Source organism: Cricetulus griseus, chromosome 9, assembly GCF_003668045.3.
Source record: "Cricetulus griseus strain 17A/GY chromosome 9, alternate assembly CriGri-PICRH-1.0, whole genome shotgun sequence".
In the NCBI taxonomy this organism is placed as follows: Eukaryota; Metazoa; Chordata; class Mammalia; order Rodentia; family Cricetidae; genus Cricetulus; species Cricetulus griseus.
The window spans coordinates 27,394,444-27,417,615 of record NC_048602.1 but is presented as its reverse complement, the minus strand read 5'-3'; the positions used below and the strand labels follow the sequence as shown (position 1 = coordinate 27,417,615).

General features: G+C 48.1%; 1 long non-coding RNA gene across 1 annotated transcript; it reads left to right on the top strand.

Annotated features, from left to right (window-relative positions):
* The first annotated feature begins 1,813 nt into the window (after positions 1-1,813).
* LOC107980216 lies at positions 1,814-22,829 on the top strand. Its single transcript, XR_003487923.2, has 3 exons — positions 1,814-2,261; positions 8,452-8,561; positions 22,737-22,829. It is a non-coding gene; the product is annotated as an uncharacterized LOC107980216 (long non-coding RNA).
* Positions 22,830-23,172: the final 343 nt, after the last annotated feature.

The following is a 23,172-nucleotide window of genomic DNA, read 5'->3' as shown; positions in this document are numbered from 1 at the left end:
GGCGGGGTTTCGGTGTCCATTTCAGAAGACTGATAAAAATGTTTTGTAGCCCAGGCTGGTCCCAGATTCCTTATGTAGCTGAGGAAGCAGACACGCATAACACTCAGACTGGTTTCCACTCTGTGTGTGTGGGGTGAAACCCAGGACTTACTGCATGCTAGTTAACACACTGTCCACTGATGAAGTCAGCCCCTATAGTGTCATAAAAAAAAAAAAGTTAAGCCAGGCACTGGTGGTGCACGCCACTCAGGAGGCAGAGGCAGGTGGATCTCTGTGAGTTCAAGGACAGCCAGAGTCAGGTCCAGGACAGCCAGGGCTACACAGAGAAACCCTGTCTCAATAAATAAATAAATAAATAAATAAATAAATAAATAAATAAAATTCGTTTGTGTGCGCTCTGTGGTGCTCACGTGAAGGTCAGAGAATACCCTGTTCTTGCCTTCGACCATGTGGGCTCTAGGCACCAAACTCAGGTCCACAGGTTTAGAGGCAAAGCCCCTGGACCCAATGAGCCACTCTGACCTCCCTGTACAAGAGTTCTGTATTTCCCGGGGGACTGTGGCTGGCTCTTTGGTGATATGAGCTCTTTCATACATCAAGAGTTGCAGTCATGTGATATCCTATCTACCATTCTCACCGCTGGCCCAACAAGGGGGGTCCCCCAATCTTGGATTTGAAAAACCATTACAAGCCTGGGTATGGTGGTGCACACCTTTAATCCCCGCACTCGGGAGGCAGAGGCAGGCGGATCTCTGAGTTTGAGGCCAGCCTGGTCTCCAGAGTGAATTCCAGGACAGCCAGGACTAAGCAGAAAGACCCCGTCTCGAAAGAAAAAAAAAAAAATCACTACACTGTGAGCCACAGAAATCTTTTCTCTGTGTGATGCACAGTGGGTTATCGACATCGAGATTTTCTTTGCTTTTGTTTTGTTTTGTTTTTGTTTTTTTGAGATAGGGTTTCTCTGTGTAGTCCTGGCTGTCCTGGAACTCACTCTAGAGACCAGGCTGACCTGAACTCACAGAGGTCACCTGCCTCTGCCTCCTGAGTGCTGGGATCAAAGGCGTGTGCCACCACTGTCAGGCCTGACCTCAGGTGTTTTGTTATAGTCCTTTAATGCTGACCCACACAGGTATGTGTGTGTGCTTCTATGTGCCTCTATCACGAACGACACTGTGTTTGGGGCCAGGGCGATGAATAAATGCTCGTGTGTGTGCAAACTTGAGGGCCTGGGTTCGCACCCAGATAAAACCAAGCAAAATGGTAAAATATCCTGGCCTGAGAGACAGCGTACTTATTTCCTCAGATGTGATGGTATCTGCCCTGTGGCTTTCTGGGTGAAAGGGCATGCGAGTTTGTGGTTTTGGAGACGTTGCTGAGTTGCTGATAGGAGCAGCTAGTGTTGACAAAGCAAGCAAGGCCCTGGTTTCTACTCAGGTGCTCAAAGTTGGCACAAAAGGACTTTTCTCAAATTTTTAAGGTTTCAGATGCTGATCTTTCCCCAAAAAGGTACAGGGGTTGAAAGATACAGGAAAGAGAAAGAGAGGGAGGCATGGGGAGAAAAGGTGGTGGCAGAAATGGAGGGGGAAAGAGAAGGAGAAAAGACCAAGAACCTAGGAGTCACCGGTGACTCATGGCTATGATCCTAGCACCCAGGGACTGAGACGGGAGGGGCCTGTGAAGTGGATTCCAGTAGACTCATTGCATCTAGGCCAAACATTAGAATAAAATAGTTCTTTTCCTTCTTTTTTTTTGAAAGTGTGAAGAGACATTTATTCAAGACTTCTGTATTTCTCACAATGCTTTAAACGTCTAATAAAATCCCGTCTAGCTTTCACATGCTTAAAATAGCTGTTTTCTAAAAGTACTTAGACCTTGAGGAAATCATGGTGGAAAACTGATTGTTCTCTGTTATTTATAGAGTTGTTTTCCTGAAGGAGCTAGACAGCCTTGCCTTGACTTTAGTCACAAAAACGGGCTGGCAAGCCTGGAATGTCTTGCACTATTGGGTACTGCAAACAGTGCACAAGGTTTCAGGGGTGGTGGTTTTGGTGTGCGTGACGTTTTCCTTCAGAAAACATGAATCAGATCAGGGCTTTTGTATGAGGAACTTGTTCCCAAAAAGCAACTTTTGTGCAACATCAATACATGTGCTTCTGCATGGCTGTTGGAGTTCATTGAGGCTGACATCCCAGCTGACTCAGAGCCTGGGTTACGACCTGGAGTGACCCCTTTCTCAGAACACTGACATGCCTGGACGATGGGTGAGTGGGACCCTTTTCCAGGGAGGAAGGGAGAGAGAGAGAAAGGGGTAAAAGAGACGAAATAGGGTGTGATTCTCTCCGTTCAAATTCTGCCTCTACCCTTTAATGGCGGATGGGCCTCGGCAACCGTGATCAGTTTTCTCCCCACCCACCCCCATCCATAAACTAGAGGATGGTAACATCTTGTTATTTAGAAAAGGCAGGCTGGGGTGGTGGCTCCTTGGGTGAAGATTTCCTGGACATGGGAGTGTGTGTCTATGACCCCAGCACAACTGAGCTAAGATAGAAGTGGGGACGGAGCAGCCCTCAGGGGCTCCTGAGTCAGCAAGGCTGGCATAGAGACTTCCTCAAAAGCAGGTGGAGGTGAGAACAGCAAAGGCTGTGTTCTGATCCCTTCTCTCTCTCTCTCTCTCTCTCTCTCTCTCTCTCTCTCTCTCTCTCTCTCTCTCACACACACACACACACACACACACACACACACACACACACTTACAGAAACACGTACTTTAATGTGGAGAAAGTTTCCTTTACATTGTTGCTTATCAAGCAGAAATACTGAATACTGATGGTGTCTTGGGGCAGGAAAGACAGGAAGCTTGAAGGGCTGTGACCAGAAAGAGTCCCTCACCCCAGAGTGTTGTTGAAGTCTGAACACATGAGAGTTGATTTTTTTTTTTTTTTTTTTACTAAACTAAAACAGTAAGCGGCACAGAATGCCTACGTAGAGACAGGACTTGCCCATATTTCAAACAAGAATGTTGAAATAACAAGCTAGGCCGGGTGTTGGTGGCATTGCACGCCTTTAATCCCAGCACTCGGGAGGCAGAGGCAGGCGGATCTCTGTGAGTTCGAGGCCAGCCTGGTCTCCAGAGCGAGTGCCAGGATAGGCTCCAAAGCTCCACAGAGAAACCCTGTCTCGAAAAAACAAAACAAAACAAAACAAAAAAACAAATAAAACCAAAAAACAAGCGAGGAGCCGGGTGGTGGTGGCACACATTTTTAATCCCTGCACTCAGGAGGTGAGGCAGGCGATCTCTGAGTTCGAGGCCGGCCTGGTCTACAGAGTGAGTTCCAGGACAGCCAGGGCTGTTACATCACTGCCTGGCACAAGAAGTAAATATTAAAAGGGAGAGGAGAGATAAACTAAAATAGCCGTGAGGCCTGCCTAAGACCCAAGTGTTGGTTGTTTCACTCTTTGGATCTTTGTGCTTAGCTCTTTGTGGGGGAAGGGGCATCACCCAGCTGCATTCTTATCCTTTTATATAAAAGCCCAGCCTTAGCTTGGCTTATTTCTAGCCAGCTTTTCTTTCTTTCTTTCTCTTTTTCTTTCTTTCTTTCTTTCCTTCTTCTTCTTCTTCTTCTTCTTCTTCTTCTTCTTCTTCTTCTTCTTCTTCTTCTTCTTCTTCTTCTTCTTCTTTTCGAGACAGGGTTTCTCTGTGTACCTTTGGAGCCTATCCTGGAACTCACTCTGGAGACCAGGCTGGCCTCGAGATCACAGAGATCCTCCTGCCTCTGCCTCCCGAGTGCTGCAATTAAAGGTGTGTGCCACCAACATCCAGCTTCTAGCCAGCTTTTCTAAATTTTAAATTACCCCATCTACCTTTTGCTTCTGGGCTCTTATCTTTTTCTCCATTCTACATGCCTTTTCTTTACTTCTTACTCTGTGGCCAGCTGGGTGACTGGCCCCTGGAGTCCTCTACCCTGTTCTTGCTTCTCCATCCTCTCTTCCCAGGGTTCTCTTATTCTCTCTGCCCACCTGCCCTGCCTGTCCCTCCCCTGCCTAGCTATTGGCCGTTCTGCTCTATATTAGACCAATCAGGTGTTTTAGGCAAAGTAGCACAGCTTCACAGAGTTGAGCAAACGCAGCATAAAAGAATAGAATGGAACTCATTGCTGTGGGATAATGCTTCTCTACACTGTGAATATGTATTACTCTCATTGGTTAATAAAAAAAAAGCCGTTTGACCTATCAATGAATAGGATACAGTTAGGTGGGACAATCAAACTGTGGACTGGTCTGAAGAAGGGTGGAGTCTGGATAGATGCCTGCCAGCCACCAGGGAAGCAAGATGCTAAAGATAGGTAAAGCCACGAGTCATGTGGTAATACATAAACAGAAATGGATTAATTTAACTATAAGAGCTAATTAATAATAAGCCTGAGCTATCAGCTGAGCTTTTGTAATTAACGTAAGCTTCAGCATGTTTATTTGGGCAGTCGGGACAAGAGAACAACTCCACCTGTATTCACAACACATCTTTGCATCATTAAACAAGTGTTCCACTGCATAAACAAACGGAACACATCTATTTTTTAAGTTAAGGCATTCCTAAAGCATATAGGCTGATTTCTTTCAACAGCTCCCTCTTTCAATTCCAGGACTCTTAGCAACTGCCATTTGCTTATCAGCAATCAAAAATTCAAAATCAACACAATACTTTTAGGGTTCACATTCCCTGGGTATGTCCCATCTTATGTGGCTTTTTTTTTTAAAGATTTTATTTATTTATTATGTATACAACATTCTGCTTCCATGTCTATCTGCACACCAGAAGAGGGCACCAGATCTCATAACGGATGGTTGTGAGCCACCGTGTGGTTGCTGGGAATTGAACTCAGGGCCTCTGGAAGAGCAGTCGGTGCTCTAAACCTCTGAGCCATCTCTCCAGCCCATGGCTTTTTTTTTTTTTAATACTACTTTTCTTCTCTTTAGAGTTTATTATTTTTAATTTAAAAAAAATTTATTATTTTTTACATTCCAATTCCTCCCCCTCCTCCCTCTGGCTCCCCCCACTTCTTCCCAACCCACCTCCCCTCTGCTCCTTGGAGAGGGTGAGGCCTTCCCTAGGAAGTCTGCTAAGTCTGTCTCATCATCTCGCTGAGGCAGGACCAAGGCACCTCCTCACCCCCACACCCCTGTGTCTAGGCTGGGCAAGGTGTCTCTCCATAGAGAATGGGCTCCACTAAGTCAGTGTGTGCATTAGTGTTAGGTCTTGGACCCACTGCCAGTGGCCTCATATATTGTCCCAGTCACACCACTGTCACCTATATTAAGGGAGTCTAGTTTGGTCTTATGCAGGTTCCCCGTTTGTCAGACCTGAGTCAGTGATCTCTCACTAGCTCGGGTCAGCTGATCCTGTGGGTTTCCCCATCACGGTCTTGACTCCTTTGTTCATATCATCCCTCCTTCCTCACCTTGATTGTCCTCCAGGAGCTTGGCCGATTGGTTAGTTGTGGATTTCTGCATCTGCTTCCATCTGTTTCTGGAAGAGGGTTCTGGCTTCTCTGGGTTTGAGGATTGTAGGCTGGATATCTTTTGCTTTATTTCTGGCATCCAATTATGAGTGAGTACATACTACATTTGTCTTTCTGGGTCTGGGTTATCTCATTTGGGATTTTTTTTCCTAGTTCTGTCCATTTGTCTGCCTCTTTTAGGATGTCATTGTTTCTTACCGCTGAGTCATACTCCATTGTGTAAATGTACCACATTTTCTTTATCCATTCTTCAGTTGAGAGGCATCTAGGTTGTTTCCAAGTTCTGGCTATTATGAATAACGCTGCTATTAACGTAGGTGAGCAAATGTCCCTGTGGTGTGAGTGTGCCTCCTTTGGGTAGACGCCCCAAAGTGGTATTGCAGGGCCTTGATGTAGATTGATCCCTAATTTTCGGAGAAATTGCCATACTGATTTCCACAGTGGCTGTACAAGTTTGCACTCCCACCAGCAATGAAAGAGTGCTTCCCTTTCTCCACGTCCTCTGCAGCATAAGCTGTCATCAGTGTTTTTTATCTTAGTCATTCTGAGGTGTGTAAGATGGTATCTCAGAGTTGTTTTGATTTACATTTCCCTGATGGCTAGGGAAGTTGAGCATTCCCTTAGTGTCAACTTTATTACTTTTTTAAAGCTGTTTCTTTCTATCACTCTCCAAACCTATTTTCTTTTCTTAAGCCTATACATATTGCAAAACACATTGGAACCCATTTAGAGTGTTTTTTTTTTTTCTCCTGTCTGGACCTCTTTTACTGCATATATTTTAGCCTTTTTTTTGGCCATGTGAGCAATCGTTTTTTGTTTGTTTGTTTGTTTGTTTTGGGGTTTTTTTGTTTTTTTTGTTGTTGTTTTTTGTTTTTTGTTTTTTGTTTTTCGAGACAGGGTTTCTCTGTGTAGCTTTGGAGCCTGTCCTGGCACTCACTCTGGAGACCAGACTGGCCTCGAACTCACAGAGATCTGCCTGCCTCTGCCTCCCAAGTGCTGGGATTCAAGGTGTGCGCCACCAACGCCTGGCTGGTGTGAGCAATCTTTAAACTGCTAAGCTACAGCTGGGTCCTCTGTGCGACTCTGATGGTTGCCTCTGCCCGATTCTTGGGCCATGAAGCCAAGCCTAAAGCTTGGAGGTACATGACCAGGAACTGCATTAAACCTTCCCAGCTATGGAATGCCAATACCTGAGCTGCCACAGGCTGCCTTCTGAACAGCAGCTTCTCTTAAAGCAGTCATGTCTTTCCCCGTACTCCCCTCCCACCCCCCGAAAGATATCTCAGGCCCTACATGGGAATAGGAGTTCATGTTTGAACACCAAAATGTTGTTGGTTGTTTTACTCTTGGGCTCTTTGCACTTAGCTCTTTGGGGCAGGGGGCATCCAACCCCCAAATAAATCACACTGAGACTTATTCTTACTTATGAATGCCCCGCCTTAGTTGGCTTGTTTCTAGCCAGCTTTCCTTAAATTATCCTGTCCATCTTTTGCCTCTGGGCTTTTGTCTTTCTCTATGTCTTTCTTTACTTCTTACTCCATGGCTTGCTCTGTAGCTGGGTGGCTGGCCTGAGGTGTCCTCTCTCCTTTTCTCGTTCCTTGATCCCCTCTTCCCAGATTTCTCCTCCTCTCTATTCTCTCTGCCTGCCAGCCCCACCTATCCTTTCTCCTGCCTGGCTATTGGCTGTTCAGCTCTTTATTAGACCATCGGGTGTTTTAGTCAGGGAAAATAACACAGCTTCACAGAGTCAAACAAATGCAGCATAAAATAATACAACACCTCTTGCACCAGCCAACAAATATTTTAAATGGAACACGCCTTAAAATAATATTTCACAACACCCAAGCATGTAAGACCTTTGCTTTAAATTTCTTCAAAAATGTACTTATTCATGTGTGTGTGTGTGTGTGTGTGTGTGTGTGTGTGTGTGTGTGCGCGCGCGCGCGCGTGCAAGCGTCTTAGTTTGAGAAAAGACACCATGACAAGAAAGCAATTATAAAAGAAAGCACTTAATTGGGGGCTTGCTTGAAGTTTTAAAGGGTTAGTCCTTGCTTATCACAGTGGGAGCAGACAGGCATGGTGCTGGAGCAGGGGCTAAGAATTTCACATCCTAATTGGTCCACAGGCAGCAGACAGAGAGATGGGCTGGGCACTGGGCCTTGGCTTTTTGAAACCTCAAAGCCCACCCTCAGTGACACACCTCCTCCAACAAGGTCACACTTTCTAGTCCTTCCCTGCTGGGAGTCCAGCTCCAGAGGGGTTCAGGTCCCAAAGAGGAGTTGTTGGAGTCGGTGTCGAGGGTGAATCGGGATGGCTACATCTTTTTTTTTTTTTTAAGATTTTATTTATTTATTATGTATACAACATTCTGCTTCCATGTATATCTGCACACCAGAAGAGGGCACCAGATCTCATAATGGATGGTTGTGAGCCACCGTGTGGTTGCTGGGAATTGAACTCAGGACCTCTGGAAGAGCAGTCAGTGCTCTTAACCTCTGAGCCATCTCTCCAGCCCCAGCTACATCTTACATAGACTATAACTGCATCACAGTGGAACCACAAACAATACTGAAAGCAGGCTTAATGACTCCAGGGTGAAAGCCATCACCCACATACTTACAACATTTTTCTTGAAGCAAGAAAACCATAATTTTAGCAAGAATCTATCTAAATGCCTATTGTTCTGAAAGGTTCAGTAACCCCACCAGGTGCCCTCCTGTACTTCCTCCTGCACCAGCTCAGCCTTTGTGGTCAGGAGGTGTCAGGTGGTTCCTCAGAAACAAACCCATGAGAACAGTTTTCTTCTTCAACAGGCATGACACAGTGTTTGGGCCATGCAGCACAAGCATTGAGCTGTTTCTTAATTGCATTTCTTTGTGCCTTAGTCTTTCCCCAAAGAGAAGGTCCTGACATCTTACTCTTTTCATTATCTGAGTCCTTCAAGGGATGTTCCTGTATGTGGCAGTCGGGGCTCAAGCCAGTTTAACTTCTCAACAGAGTCTACTTAACTCCCCATGGAGCAGACCAGATCTTGCCATTCATCCAGTAAGTCACTGATCCTGGGCACTGTTTTATACTTATTAATTGCACAATGCTGGGATTCAAGGCGTGCACCACCAACCCCCCCCCCCCCCCCGCCCCGGCAATTTTTTTTTTTTTTTTTTTGGTTTTTCGAGACAGGGTTTCTCTGTGTAGCTTTGGAGCCTATCCTGGCACTCACTCTAGAGACCAGGCTGGCCTCCAACTCACAGAGATCCTCCTGCCTCTGCCTCCCGAGTGCTGGGATTAAAGGCGTGCGCCACCAACGCCTGCCCCCCCCCCCCGGCAAATTTTTTAAAAAATATTATTTTTTATGTATACAGTATTCTGTCTGCATGTATCCCTGCATGCCAGAAGAAGGCACCGGATCTCATTACAGATGGCTGTGAGCCACTATGTGGTTGCTGGGAATTGAACTCAGGACCTCTGGAAAGAGAAGTCAGTGTTCTTAACCTCTGAGCCATCTCTCCAGCCCCTAAATAAAATCTTTTTTTAAAAAAGTGTTTAGAAGTTGTATAAATAACTGTTGAGGCCCTCAACTCTTTCTCCTGAGCCTGCTCCTTTACATTGGGCATGTACTATCTTTTTCCTGCGTGACTCTGTCTCTCTTTAATGCCCATATTAAAGCTGTTATAAAAGTCTTTTCTGAGCCGGACGTTGGTGGCATTGCACGCCTTAATCCCAGCACTCAGGAGGCAGAGGCAGGTGGATCTCTGTGAGTTTGAGGCCAGCCTGGTCTGCAGAGTGAGTGCCAGGATAGGCTCCAAAGCTACACAGAGAAACCCTGTCTTGAAAAACAAAACAAAACAAAACAAAACAAAACAAAAAAACACCAAGAAAACACAAAAGAAAAGAAAAGAAAAGAAAGCAACAATAAAAAGGTGTGCATTAGGGCTGGAGAGACCGCTTAGTGATTAGGAGCACTGGCTGTTCTGCCGAAGAATCCGAGTGGAATTCCCAGCACCCACATGGCAGCTCACAACTGTAACTCTAGTTCCAATGGCTCCAACTCCCTCACACAGGCATACAAGCAGGCCAAATACCAATGCATATAAAAATTAAATAAATGCCTTTAATCCCAGCACTCGGGAGGCAGAGGCAGGGGGATCTCTGTGAGTTCGAGGCCAGCCTGGTCTCCAGAGCGAGTGCCAGGACAGCCTCCAAAGCTACACAGAGAAACCCTGTCTTGAAAAAGCAAAAAAAGAGAGTCTTTTCTAGAGCCAACAAGATGGCTCAGGGACTGGAGTTTGGAGCCCCAGAACCTACCTGTGGGAGCGGGTCTGTAATCCCAGCACGCAGAAGGCAGCTCCCCAGAGCAAGCTGGCTACAGAATCTACAGGGGCTGCTGAGTTCAGAGTTCAAGTGAGAGACCTTGCTTCAAACACGAAGGTGGAGAGGGGGCAAGGAAGATTCATAGTGTCAATGATACATGTGTGTGCATGCACATGTCCACACACATGAAGATATCGCACACACACAGTCCACCAGGCGTTGGGGGCACATGCTTTTAATCTCAGTGCTCCAGAGGCAGACGCAGGTCAATCTCTGAGTTTGAGACCAGCCTGGTCTACAGGGCAAGTTCCAGGACAGCTACACAGAGAAACCCTGTCTTAGAAAACAAAACAAAACAACACCAACAAAAACAAACTAAAATAAATTTTTTTTAAAAAATCCAGCTTTATTATTTGGGTGTGGTGGTGGCTCAGGCTACCAAGGGAGTTCAAGGCTAGCCCGGACTACATGACACCTGTCTCAAAAACTAAAAACCAAAACCAAAAAGCAAGTGAAAAAAAAAAAAAACCCAAACCTTCCTGTCTTCTCTTTAGTGGAAGTCTGAAGGGACTCCTCAGGCTCAGCTGGGTGGTAGGGTAAAGCCCAGGTCCTGCTCCCACTGTCACTCACCCGGTGTCCCCTTGCTAGACACTCGGCGTTAGGGTCTGCTTCTGTAGGCCCTATAGAGATCCAGGGAGGCTGGGGCTGGGGCTGGGTTGCCGAGGCTTGCAAAGCTCTGGAGGAGACCCAGCACTTGGGAAGTGGAGGCAGGAAGATGAGGGGTTCAAGCCATCCTGAACCTGGGCTGCTCGAGAACCAGTCCCAGAATGAAACAATGAGAGGAAGGCAAGAAGGAGAGGCCCACTCAGGGCAAGAAACCTTCTTGCTGCCAACTTTCTCATTTTTTCCTGTGTGGACACAGCTGTGACAATCCCGACCCTCTCCTTGGCACCGTCGGGAGGATGGATGGGTGGAGACCCGGGTGGCAGGCGCAGGACACACCTTTTGTCTTCTTTTCTGCAGCCGAGGAGGAAAGTTCCAGAACAGCTCCCCTGCCCATCCTCCAGGAAGGCGTCCGGCTCCGAGGAGCCCGCTCACTCTCTCCACATTCCTTCCCAGTGACAGTGTCCTTTCTCCCCGGCTTCCTTTCTTCTGAAAGCCCAGAGAGGATATGAAACACACTCTTGAAGGACTACGCCCTTGGTGACTAACCAGGGCCTTCAGGCCACCAGCTGTCCAGTCGTTTCCTCCCTACAGACTGAGTGACTGAGTGACGAAGGGTGGTGGCCCCACCCACCCCACGTCCCTGGTGCTCCCCATCCCCGAGGCTTCCTGGGAATCTCCCCTTCTGTTCTTGCTCGGTAGATGCTGGTTAGATAGTGGTCACAGCTCTTCCTCTGGGAAACCCTCCAAGACGCCTGGCTGGGTCTGGACAGCCACTGGGCTTCTCTATTCCAGTCTTTCCTGAGGCAGGATGGAAAGGCAGGGCAAGTTTGAGGGGCACGGGGACACCTGTGAAATTCTCAGGCTCTCTCCAGAAACTCCATCTATGGGGAAAAGGCTTATAGCAAACCTTTCCAGTGACTCTGTGTTTACCTTAACGAAACACAATTCCACCCAAGTCATCTTCCTAGAAATAGGGAGCTAAAGATAGTTCCATGCAGAGGCTTAGATTACAGGAAGCCCTCCTTTCCGTCCTGACACAGAGGTAGTGACTCATGCCTGCAATCCTAGCACTTGGGAGGTGAAGGCAGGAGGATCAGGAGTTCAAGGTCACTCTTGTCTCCACAGCAAGTTTAAGGCTGGTTTGGGGGTACCTGAGAATCTGACTCAAAAAAAAAAAAAAAAAAAAAAAAAAAAAAAAAAAGGTTGGAGCTACAACCCAGCCTTTAAGATCACTCCTTGCTCTTCCAAAGGTCATGAGTTCAGTTCCCAGCACCCACATTAGGTGGCTCACAGACCCCTGGAACTCCAATTTCAGGAGGCTCTGACGGCCACTTCTGGCCTTCAAGTGCACAAACCCATACACACACAGACACACACTCATAGAGAAAAAATTCTCATGATGGAGAGAGAGAGAGAGAGAGAGAGAGAGAGAGAGAGAGAGTTGAGAAAAAGAGATGGGGATGGCAAGAAGGGAAGGCTGGGAGTGTAGATAAGGGAGGAGCTGGGAGGAACAGCAGAGCTGGGCTGAGAGTCCTGTGGGAAAACTCTGTGGAATACCCACGCACCCAGGGAGTCATGCAGTGAGTCACTAGTGAGTCACTATAGGAATTGTGAAATTCCGCATTGTGAAATCCTTCTGTGTCTCCCCCATCACAGCGAACATGATCAGGCCCTGAACTTGCCAGAGAGTTCTGATCTCCAGCTGGGGCCAGAAGAAAGATGACACACTCTGCCAATTAGGAAACAGGCAGAATTACAGAGCCCCTACCTTCTAGTCTAAGCTTCCAGCAGCCATCACTAATCAATACAAGTGCTCCCTTTGGCTTTCACAGTGGCAGACATTAATAATCAATGCAAACACTCCTTTTTGGCATTCACAGTGGCAGATGTCACACTACCTGGTGCCAGCACACTCATATTTTTCTGCAAATCCTATTATGAGGGACAGAGAAGTCAGGTGTGGTGGGGAAGCCTGTGAGGCAGGAAAAGCTGAATTCAAACAATGCCTCAGCCATCGAATGAGTTCAAAGACAACTTAGTGAGACCCTGCCACAAAATTTAAAAATTACACAGAGTTTGGGACATAGTTTAGTAGTAGAACGCCTGCAGGGTGAACACAATGCCATGGGTTCAACACACACACACACACACAAACACACACACACACACACACAGAGAGAGAGAGAGAGAGAGAGAGAGAGAGAGAGAGAGAGAGAGAGAGAGAGAGAGACCCAAACCAGCCAAACCTGAAGAGCCCCACACAAAATGACTGGTGCCATCTACAAGACCGCCATGGGTTTCTGGGCGTCCACCATGACCTCCCCTTTTTCTGGGGGCATGGGCAATCTTGTTTTGTCTGTTTGTTTTTATTTGAAAAGAATAAGCAAGAATAAGCTGTACATGCAGAGGAAACTCTTTTTAAAAGATTTTAAAGATTTGTATACATAATAAATATGTATACAGTTTTCTGTCTGCATGTGTCCCTGCAGGCCAGAAGAGGGCACCAGATCTCATTACAGATGGTTGTGAGCCACCATGTGGTTGCTGGGAATTGAACTCAGGACCTCTGGAAGAGCAGACAGTGCTCTTAACCACAGAGGAAACATTTTGTGTTTTGCCCTGCTATGATATGGCTTGAGATTGAACCTTAGCCTATGAGTCCAAAACACAGCAGCTGAGGGACAAACATGCCATGCAGACAAAACTTACCTGGGAAATTTTACTGGGGGAAGGGAAGGGAGAGAAACAGAGGGAGAGGAGTAAGAGAAAGAGAGAGAGGCCTGCCTCTTCAGAGAGGGAGAGAGTGGGAGTAGGTAGATCTCTCTCTCTCTCTCTCTCTCTCTCTCTCTCTCTCTCTCTCTCTTGTTTTTTTTTTTCTTCAAGACAGGGTTTCTCTGTTTTGGTTTGGAGACTGGCCTTGAACTCACAGAGATCCGCCTGCCTCTGCCTCCTGAGTGCTGGCATTAAAGGTGTGCACCACCAACGCCCGGCAGAGCTTGTTTCTTAAAGGGACCTTTGCACCTGTGCACAGAGCTAGGGTGCAGCTTGTCATGTGCAAGGGTGACACACGCAGCCAGGTCCTGGATGCTAACATGCCCAGCTTACAGGGAAAGCAACACATTTCCCTCAGTCCCTGGATCTCCGCATCCTGCATCCAGCATCCCTGTGCCTATCCCAACAGGAAACTAGGGATGTCACATGCCAGCTGGCTGAGATGGTCAACCCCCAGGGACAGAAATTTTGAGAACTCACAGAGACCCACCTGCGTCTGCCTCCGGAGTGCCACCACTGCCTGGCTTTGGGGTCCATGTTGTAAAAATGGTCACAGGTAGAGGAAGTGGAGCCAGCCACGTGACTTGCTCCAACCAATAGAATGGCGAGCAGTTATGGTCTAGTCGTGAGCCTGGGCCTAAAGAAGCCATGTTACCTGTTGGGGTTTGCCTATCTGAACATGAGAGATGACACCAAGGAATGCCCACCTGCTGAACCTAAACTACAGCCACAAGCCATAGAATTGTTTTTTTTCCTCATTTTTTATTTAAATGAGAGACAAGATTGTTTTACATGTCAATCCCAGTTCCCTCTCCCTCCCCTCCTCCTCTGTCCCCCACTAACACCCTACCAATCCCATACCATTTCTGCTCCCCAGGGAGGGTGAGGCCTTCCATGGAGGGGTTCTTCAGAGTCTATCATATCCTTTGGGATAGGGCCTAGGCCCTCCCCCATGTGTCTAGGATGAGGGGGTATCTTTCTATGTTGAATGGGCTCCCAAAGTCCATTCCTATGCTAGGGATATGCACTGATCCACTGCAAGAGGCCCCATATATTTCCAAGGTCTCCTCACTGACACCCACATTCGTGGGGTTTGGATCAGTTCCATTCTGGTTTCCCAGCTATCAGTCTGGGGACCAAGAGCTCCCCCTTGTTCAGGTCAGCTGTTCTATGGGTTTCCCCAGCCTGGTATGGACCCCTTTGCTCATCAGTCCTCCCTCTCTGCAACTGGATTCCAGTTCAGTTGAGTTCAGTGTTTAGCTGTGGGTGTCTGCTTCTGCTTCCACTAGCTGCTGGAAGAAGGCTCTAAGATGGTATATAAGGTAGTCATCAATCTCATTATCAGGGGAGGGCATTTAAGGGAGACTCTCCACTGTTGCTTAGATTGTTAGTTGGTGTCATCCTTGTAGATCTCCAGACATTTCCCTAGTGCCTGATTTCTCTTTAAACCTATACTGGCTCCCTCTATTATAGTATCTCTTATCTTGCTCTCCTCTATTCTTCCCCCTACACAACCTTCCTGCTCCCTCATGTCCTCCTCACCCCTCCTCTTCTCCTCTTCTCATTCTCCTAGTCCCCCCTGTTATTCTTTTGTTTAAAAAGAAGAAAAGAGAGATGCTGAGACAGACATATCGACTATAAGTTTATTATAAGGCCCGGCAGAATGGGGAGACTAAGAAGAGGAACAGGGTAAATGGCTGACCGCCACGGCCGGTCGCCATAGAGAGACAGAGCAAGAGCATAGGTGGGGGACAGATTAGAGTGGGGGAACAGGGAGCACAGAGAGCGGGAACAGAGAGCGTAAATGGGCAGGGGCCTATCTTTTAAAGGGGTCCTCTGCACCTGCGTGCAGACTTAGTTCCCATGGGCTGACCAGGGTATTGCCTGTTCCACCAGGTAACAGGGGCAGGCCAGCATAATGCCTGAACCTTTCACCACCACCACCACCCCCGCCCCGCCGTGCTCCCAATTTGCTCAGGAGATCTTGTCCCTTTCCCCATGTATGTCTTTCTTAGAGTCCTCCTTGTTTCCTAGCTTCTCTGGCAGTGTGGATTGTAGGCTGGCAATCCTTTACTCCATGTCTAAAATCCACATATGAGTGAGTACATACCATGTTTGTCTTTTTTGTGACTGGGTTACCTCACTCAGAATGGTTTCTTCTAGTTCTATCCATTTGCCTGCGAATTTCAAGATTCCATTGTTTTTTTCTGCTGAGTAGTACTCCATTGTGTAAATGTATCACATTTTCTCTATCCATTCTTCAGTTGAGGGGCATCTAGGTTGTTTCCAGGTTCTGGCTATTACAAATAATGCTGCTATGAACATGGTTGAACAGATGTCCTTGTATGAATGTACAAGCCATAGAATTGTAATCAGGACATAAGGGCAATTTGTTACCCTGCACATGCTGATTAATTAATACATGTGGCAGAATTCCTGCCGGCCTGGCAGCAGGGAATTCCCAACTAGCCCTAACCCCCATTGGGCCACACCTGGCCTGGCTCCAGAGAGCTAACACTTAGCCCTAATCCATCCTTGAATGGATACCTTTTGACCCTCTATGAGAACCTTGTCTGGGAGTTTCTCAAGGACACAAGGCCTCTGCAAAACTTGGTTTAGGAAACCCAGAAAACTGTGGTCCTTATGAATCCAGACTCTGCACTTGGCATTGTGGTTTTGGAAGCCTCATTCAAGTTGTTCTGAGCATATGGCAATCAACTGGCTAACATGTAAATACAGAGAAAGATAAAAATGCCCTGGGCAAGGGGAAGGTGCTTCAGTCCATCGAGGCTGGGTGCCCCCTGCAGCCTCGAAAGGCTAAGTTCCTTCTTACAAGTGTCTCTGAGTCTTCTTTCAACAGACTGGCATGAGCCCAGCATCAGTGCAGCAATATCTGAGACAAATACGCCCTTGGGTCTGGGAAAGCTTCCTGACTTCTTGAATGGACTCTTGCCAGCTCCAGCATGGCAAGCCTGGTGTGGACTTTACCCTTCTCCCGATTCCTTCTGCTGTGTTAAAAACCGATCACATTCCTAAAGCTGGCCACCAAGGCCTCGTCCCTTATTGGGTCACTTCCTCCTCCTGAGGCTGACTAACAAGGTCCAGCTGCCAAAGTATTGAAGTCCAGCCACCCAAAGCTCCCTTTGGCTGCCTTAATTAACATGCCCAATTAAAATTAAATGTCTCATTCTAACACGGGGTTTCCCCTTTTACCTTTATAAACCACCGTTTGCCTGTGGGCCACGTCTGTCTCCTCTCTATCCAGAGAAAGTCCTCTGTCCTTCTGGGGCAGATATCCCTTTCCCCTCTCCCTGTTCCCTTTCTCTTACACCTAGTTCACTATCTCCTGTCTTTGTCTCTCATTCCCTGCCCTTTGTCCCTGTGGGCCAAATAAATTTCCCTCACACTGAGAACTTGGTCTTGGGAGTCCTGAGCTGGCGGTACGGATCCTTTCCCTTCTTATATTAAATTCTTTCTCCTGTCACTCCCTCCCCTCCCCCAAGCCAGGAAGTTTCTTTTGCTTGGAGTCCAAGAGGCTGAAGGGTAGCAGCGGGCAGGAGAACAGAAAAGGAAATGCCTTATTGAACAGGACAGGAACATCTTGGGGTGAAACGGCCTGCAAAGCAGAGAGAGGAAGTCCCCGAGAGCTCAGCATGGACAGTCATCCTGCCCTGAGACTCCTTTCCTGGGATTTATGTTCTCACAGGTTGTCAGGGTCCAGCCTGTATCAGTCCCACACAACAGAGGCCATCTATTCCCGACTGATGTCTTTGGGGCTGTGGTCGGAACCAGCCAAACAGCCCCAGGTCCGACCCTGAGTGAGGGAGTGTGTATCAGGAAGCCCTAGCTACCCAATGGCGTTAAGGACGAGACAGAGACATCTTGTCATTTCAGGAGGGCTCTCAGTCAGTACTGGAGACCACGGTTTATTGAAATATCCTCTTAAATAGCTTTCCAAAAGTGGGGGTACTGGTAGAAGACATCTATTACCATGTATAGAGCTGATATCAAATATTTCCTTTAATCCTAGAGATCGTCCCAGAACGCACGTACACAAGCCCTCAGACATTCCACAAAGGCACCAGCCTTGCAGCACTAGGCACGTTTCACTAGGACCCTCACACGTCCCACTAGCCCCCATAAAGGGTGTGGGCCCACCCAGGGGCCTAGGTCTATTGTTACACAAACTAGAAGCCATTCTCCACCTTAGCCAGGTCATCAGGTGGTAGCCAGCCGACATCTAAAAGACAATGGGAGATCTGAGCTCCTGGAATCCCGGGCCGAGGCCTGTATCTGAAATATGATATTCATGGGCTCCTGACAACAGATCAGCTGCACTTCGGCTTTGGTCAGTTCTGTCAGATTAGTAGGGAGGTCAGGGAGGAAGGAGAGAGAGGGGGAAAGGATAGAGGGAGAGAGCTCATCACTGCATTGCTCTGTGACTCCTCCAAAGTCATACATAGAAGCCCTAACTCTTATTTTACATTTTTCAGTTGTGTGCACAGGAGTGAGTGTGCTCTGTCTCTGTCTCCTTCCACTATGAGGTTCCTGAGATCAAACTCAGACCCCCCCCCCCCAAGGCTCGGCACAGGCGACTTTACCCACTAAAGCCCTCTCCTGGCTCAAGACTTTGTTCAGCTGTCTCCTTTCTCTGCAGGGTGGGTCCTGGGCCCTGTCCCACACCTCCCAACCCCCTTCCTGACTTCCCATCCCTGGTACGCGCATGCCTACTCATCATGTTTGCACCCTAACAGGACACACGAGCGATGGACAGTGGCGCTCACAAAGCCCATCTCTGCAAAAGGGCTGTTCAGACACCTGAAGTCTGTGGGCTGGGTGTGGTTATGACAATCCCCATTTCTCAGGCCGGCACACTGAGCCCCAAGGGGATGCCACTTCTCCAAAGCCTCGGTAAACTGAGATGTGAGTGAGAGACCAAAAAATTAAAATTAATGCAAGTTTAAAACCTTGGGCTGCTGAATCTATGCAGAGAAAAAGGAAACTTCTAATGATAAAGGGGAGTTTGACCCCTTAGCGGGGAGTGCGTGACGAGGCGCCTGAGCCCAGCTCTTGGAAAAGAGGAGTTAACGCTCCACCACCTGTGGCAACATTCCTTTGTTCTAAAGAAAACCAGATAGCCACTAATTGCCAGTTGTAAAGATTCTCCGACCCAGGGGATAATTGACAGACTCCTGCCTCCATGCCCCCTGGACCCCATGCTCCTGCCCTATTTTGTTCAAATGTATCTTACTAAAATATAGTCTTTGCTTTACTTTGTACTCTGTACGACCTTGAGTAACCATGGAAACTTTGTAATCTTGTGGCTCTCAGCCCTGTGGTCTTGCCCTATACCTCCCCCCAACCCCCCAGATATTGTTAGGGACCTTTGCCTCTCCCTAGCCGGCTTGAACAATACAGAAACCTTTGCTTTTGCATCAGAGTCGGTTCCTTGTGGAGGTCTGTTTGGGGTCCTGCGAACCTGACATAACAGTGAGCCCCAGCAGCCCGGCACTCATAGCCGCTCTTGTCACTTTGGAAACTAGAGAGTCAGAGGGGCACCTCTTGGATCACCATCATTCTTTCCCATGGGCCGGTGGGATTTTTGTTAGAATCCGACTTGTTGTAGCTCCCTGGCTGTGTGACTTGGAACTAATGTCTCGACTGTCTCTGTTTCTCATCTATAAAGCTGGGGGAAAAAGTGAGCTCATTCTCCTGGTGGAGTGAGGCAAGTCGAGCTCACGTGGTTGATTGAGCTCTAGTGATCTGGAGAGGGTGTCCTCTGGTGGTCCAGTGGGAGGGGCAGAATTACCTTCAGTGCCAGGACTAAGTAGAAGCAGACAGCTCTGAGCAGCACTAGGCCTCCCAGGGTGGCCACCAAGACGAGGTCAGATGGCAGATCCTCCTGACAGGGACAGGATGTCGACCTAAGCAGCAGTGTGAGCCGCAGCTGTGGAAGCCCTGGAGGCTTCTGGCAATTAAGGGGCAGGTCAAGACTGAAGGACTCACCTCCCTCCTCCACACCCCTGTTCTTGTCATTCCACCTTTGAATGCCTGTCCAGTCATTGGGTCATTTTACAACGCAGGCTCCTCTGCCTTCTCTTCCTCCGTTTCCAAGGGCATCCTCTTCCTCCCCCACCCCCACCCCTCCATTTCTGTCCCTTTCCTTGCCAGGGCCTGCATAACCCTTATATATATTAGAACTAGATCAGATTGTCCCTCTTGCAGGAGGTCCACCCTGACCCCCAGACTTAGTCACGCTCTGCTCCGTAGTTCCCAAGACCCCCTCATCCCAGTCTGTCTGTTCTGGTCCCTGGGGTGTGTGTGTGTGTGTGTGGTCTGTGGTGTTCCCATTAGCTCCCAGTCTGGAGTGGTCTTGGCCTGCCATGTGCTGAGCACACTTCAGCTGCTCAGTAAATACCTCCTGGGTGGTTGAGTGAGGGCAGAGACCGAAGGGACACCAGTGCCATCACTTCAGAGGCTTTGGGGGCTGGGGGGATGGCTCTGTAGCATGAGGAGCCAAGTTTGGATCTCCAGAACTCCTGTTTAAAAAGCTAAGCGCTTGCCTGTAACCCCAGTGCTGTGGTTGGGGGGGGGGGGCAGAGACAGGCAGGCGGGCCCCTGGAGCTCATTGGCCAGCTGGTCTAGCTGAATCGGTGAACCCCAGGTTCAGGAACGGACCCTTGTCTCCAAAAGGTAAAGTTGGGTTTGGGGTGTACACTGGTTCCTTGTCCATGTTTCAGTGGGTGGCAGAGCACGTGGGCACTAAGTGAACACAGAGGTTTGCAAAGAAGTGACGGGGGGGGGGCAGGAGGGCGTAGGGGTGGATAAGGTCAAAACGCATTGCATACAGTATGGAATTCTCAAGGGATAAGCTTACTTATTTATTTATTTTGAGAGCAATTGAAAGATGCTCAATATCCACCTCTGGCTTTGTTGTTTCCCTGGAGATTACAGCCTTCCGTTTTGGAGGGAAACTTTTTTGTTTTGAAGGGACCAGCTCCCCATTTCGGCAGCCATAACAGCCGAACAGGTGCTTTTCTGACCTTGTCTTAGTCACTAAGAGGTCAGATGCCTGTCTCGTGACAAGGAACCAATCAGAAGTTAGCTGGTGGTGCTTTACGGACAAGTGCACAGCAATGACTCGCAGAGCATAACAACCGCCCTGGGTGGTCCTATGGGCCATAACAACCAGTTGACCAATCAACACAGGGCAAGCGCTCCAAGCCTGGAGCCACACCAATCCTGAGTCTGTGCCCCTAGACACTCCCCTTACGCTGCCCTATAAGATCTCTGTCCTGTGGTTTCTCAGAGTCTTTTTCTCAGCCATCTGCCATGGTGGATGGATGAAAGGTCCTAGCTAACGGGGTTAGCTCGTTAAACAACTGCAAGAATAGACTCATTGCTTTTGCATCAAAATGGGCCTCTTGGTGATTTGGGGGTTCAGAATTTGGGCACATAATAGCCCTGGCTTGTGTCTGTGTGTGTGTTCAGTAGCGGCTCCTTAGGCAATTGCTATCCATCAGCAGTTGCAACTCCCTGAAGCTACCAGCAGTACCTCAGCTGCACTGGCCTTAGCTAGACAGGAATTCTGTTCCCTCAGGCAACAGGCTTTATCACAGCTGCTGAAGGAAACTTTATCTAGATCTCTATCCCTCTACAGAATTCGGGATGCAAAGGCTGAGGTGAAATCCTGCTGGCTCAGAGAGGCTGAATAGCAAGCAAGTAGCCAACCTTCTCTCATAGCTCCTGTCTCCTCCCAAAACCCTAGCTACACATGGTTCCTCCCACCCTACCACTTCCTGTCAGCTAGCTGCTGAGTCAACATCCTGACTCTCGGTCAATTTTATTTAATCAAACAAATGTAACACACCTTTGCATCATTAAACACATATTCCACAGCATAAATGAATTTAACCCATATTTAATTAATATTCTATGATACTGGCTGTCCTGGAACTTGCTAATCAGCCCAAGCTGGCTTCAAGTGCCCAGAGATCTGACTGTCTCTGCTTCCCCCGGGTGCTGGGATTAAAGGCGTGAGACACCATGACGGGTATAACTATTTTCCTTCAAGATTTCTTTATTGTATTTCTTAAAAACTTATTTTTATTTTATGTATGGGTATTTGTGAGGGTGTGGGGGCCATGAACATAGGTTAGAGGACAATTTGCAGGGGCTGGTACTCTCCTTCTACCATGTGATTGATGGGACTTCAATTGAGCTTATCAGGCTTGGTGACCAGTGCTTTTCACCCTCTGAGCCATGTCACTGGGGAATTCTAGGCAGGGGCTCCACCACTGAGCCACAACCCCAGTCCCTCACTGGGGGATTCTAGGCAGGGGCTCTACCACTGAGCCACGCCCCCAGCCCCTCACTGGAGGATTCTAGGCAGGGGTTCCATTGCTAAGCTGTGTTATAACCTTGCTTCTGCTCTTTATTTTGAGACAGAGTCTTACTAAGTTAGCTGTCTAGGTGGTGATCCTCCTGCCTTGGCCTCTTCTGGGTGTACAGTCCCAGGTCTGACTGCTTTCAGGGCTTATAAGAAGAGAAAGGAGGACTTGACCTGATGCACTTGTCCTGTCTTGCTAAGTGAAACCATTATCCCGTTATAGCAAACACGGATTCCTTTCCAAGCACTAACCCTTGGGCCTCCCTGCCTTTAGAACCTTTTGCCCACAAAATGCCATTTTTGAAATAGACGGTGTATGTTTGGGACAGAATCTCATGTATTCCATGTTTGCCTCCAAAATCACTATGTACCCCTGAACCTCTGATCCTCCTGCTTTGGCGCCCTAAGTGGTGAGATTACAGATATTTGTTACCGTGCCCTGTGTTCTGATTAGTGTTTTGCCAACTGGACTCAAGCTAAAGTTATCTGGAAAGAGGGAACCTCAATTGAAAAAATACCTCCTTAAGACTGGTCCATAGCAAGTCTGTGGGGTCATTTTCTTTGCTTTTGTTTGTTTGTTTTGTGTTTTTGAGACAGGGTTTCTCTGTGTAGCCCTGGCTGTCCTGGAACTCACTCTGTAGACCAGGCTGTCCTCGAACTCACAGAGATCTGCCAGCCTCTGCCTCCTGAGAGCTGGGAATAAAGGTGTGCGCCACCACCTGCCCAGCTCCTTTTCTTGATTACTGGTTGACTTGAGAGGGCCCAGCTCACTGGGAGCAGTGAAGGCCCTGAGAGGGTGGTCCTGAGTGACACAAGAAGGCCCTGAGGGGCTGGAGAGATGGCTCAGAGGTTAAGAGCACTGATTGCTCCTCCAGAGGACCTGGGTTCAATTCCCAGCATCTTCATGGCAGCTCACAACTGTCTGCAACTCCGGTTATAGAGGATCCTATAACCTCCCACAGACATACATGCAGGCAAAACACCAATGCACGTAAGTAAATTTAAAAATAAAAAGAAAGAAAGAAAGCAGAGTGAGCATGGAGAGCAACCCATTTAACATTAATCCTCCATGGTCTCTCCAGTTCCTGCTTCCGGACCAGGTTCCTGCCTTGACTTCCGTTTTCGATGGATGGACCATTACCCAGAAGCCTAAGATAAAATACACCTTCTCCGTCCCTTCTCCGTCCCGAGTTGCCTCCGGTCATTGTGTTTTACCACAATAGAAACCCGACTTCCACACCTGACTTTAAACCTCCATTCTTTATAAGTTATCCAGTCTCAGGGAGTCTGTGATAGCAAGAAAAAACAGTCTGACACAGGTTACTAATGACTGTGCCAGAAATGCCCTGTTGGGCCCTGCCGGGGGTTGTGAGTCTGATTTCTGAGAACTGGGCTGCACTCACACTTGACTTGGTTGTGCTCTGTTGAAATCCCGTGGGGCTTGCTGTTGTCCTGAACCTCAGTGCCTTGAGTTGGCGCATTCCTGATGACCAAGCTGCCATCGGTGCGCTGTATGTC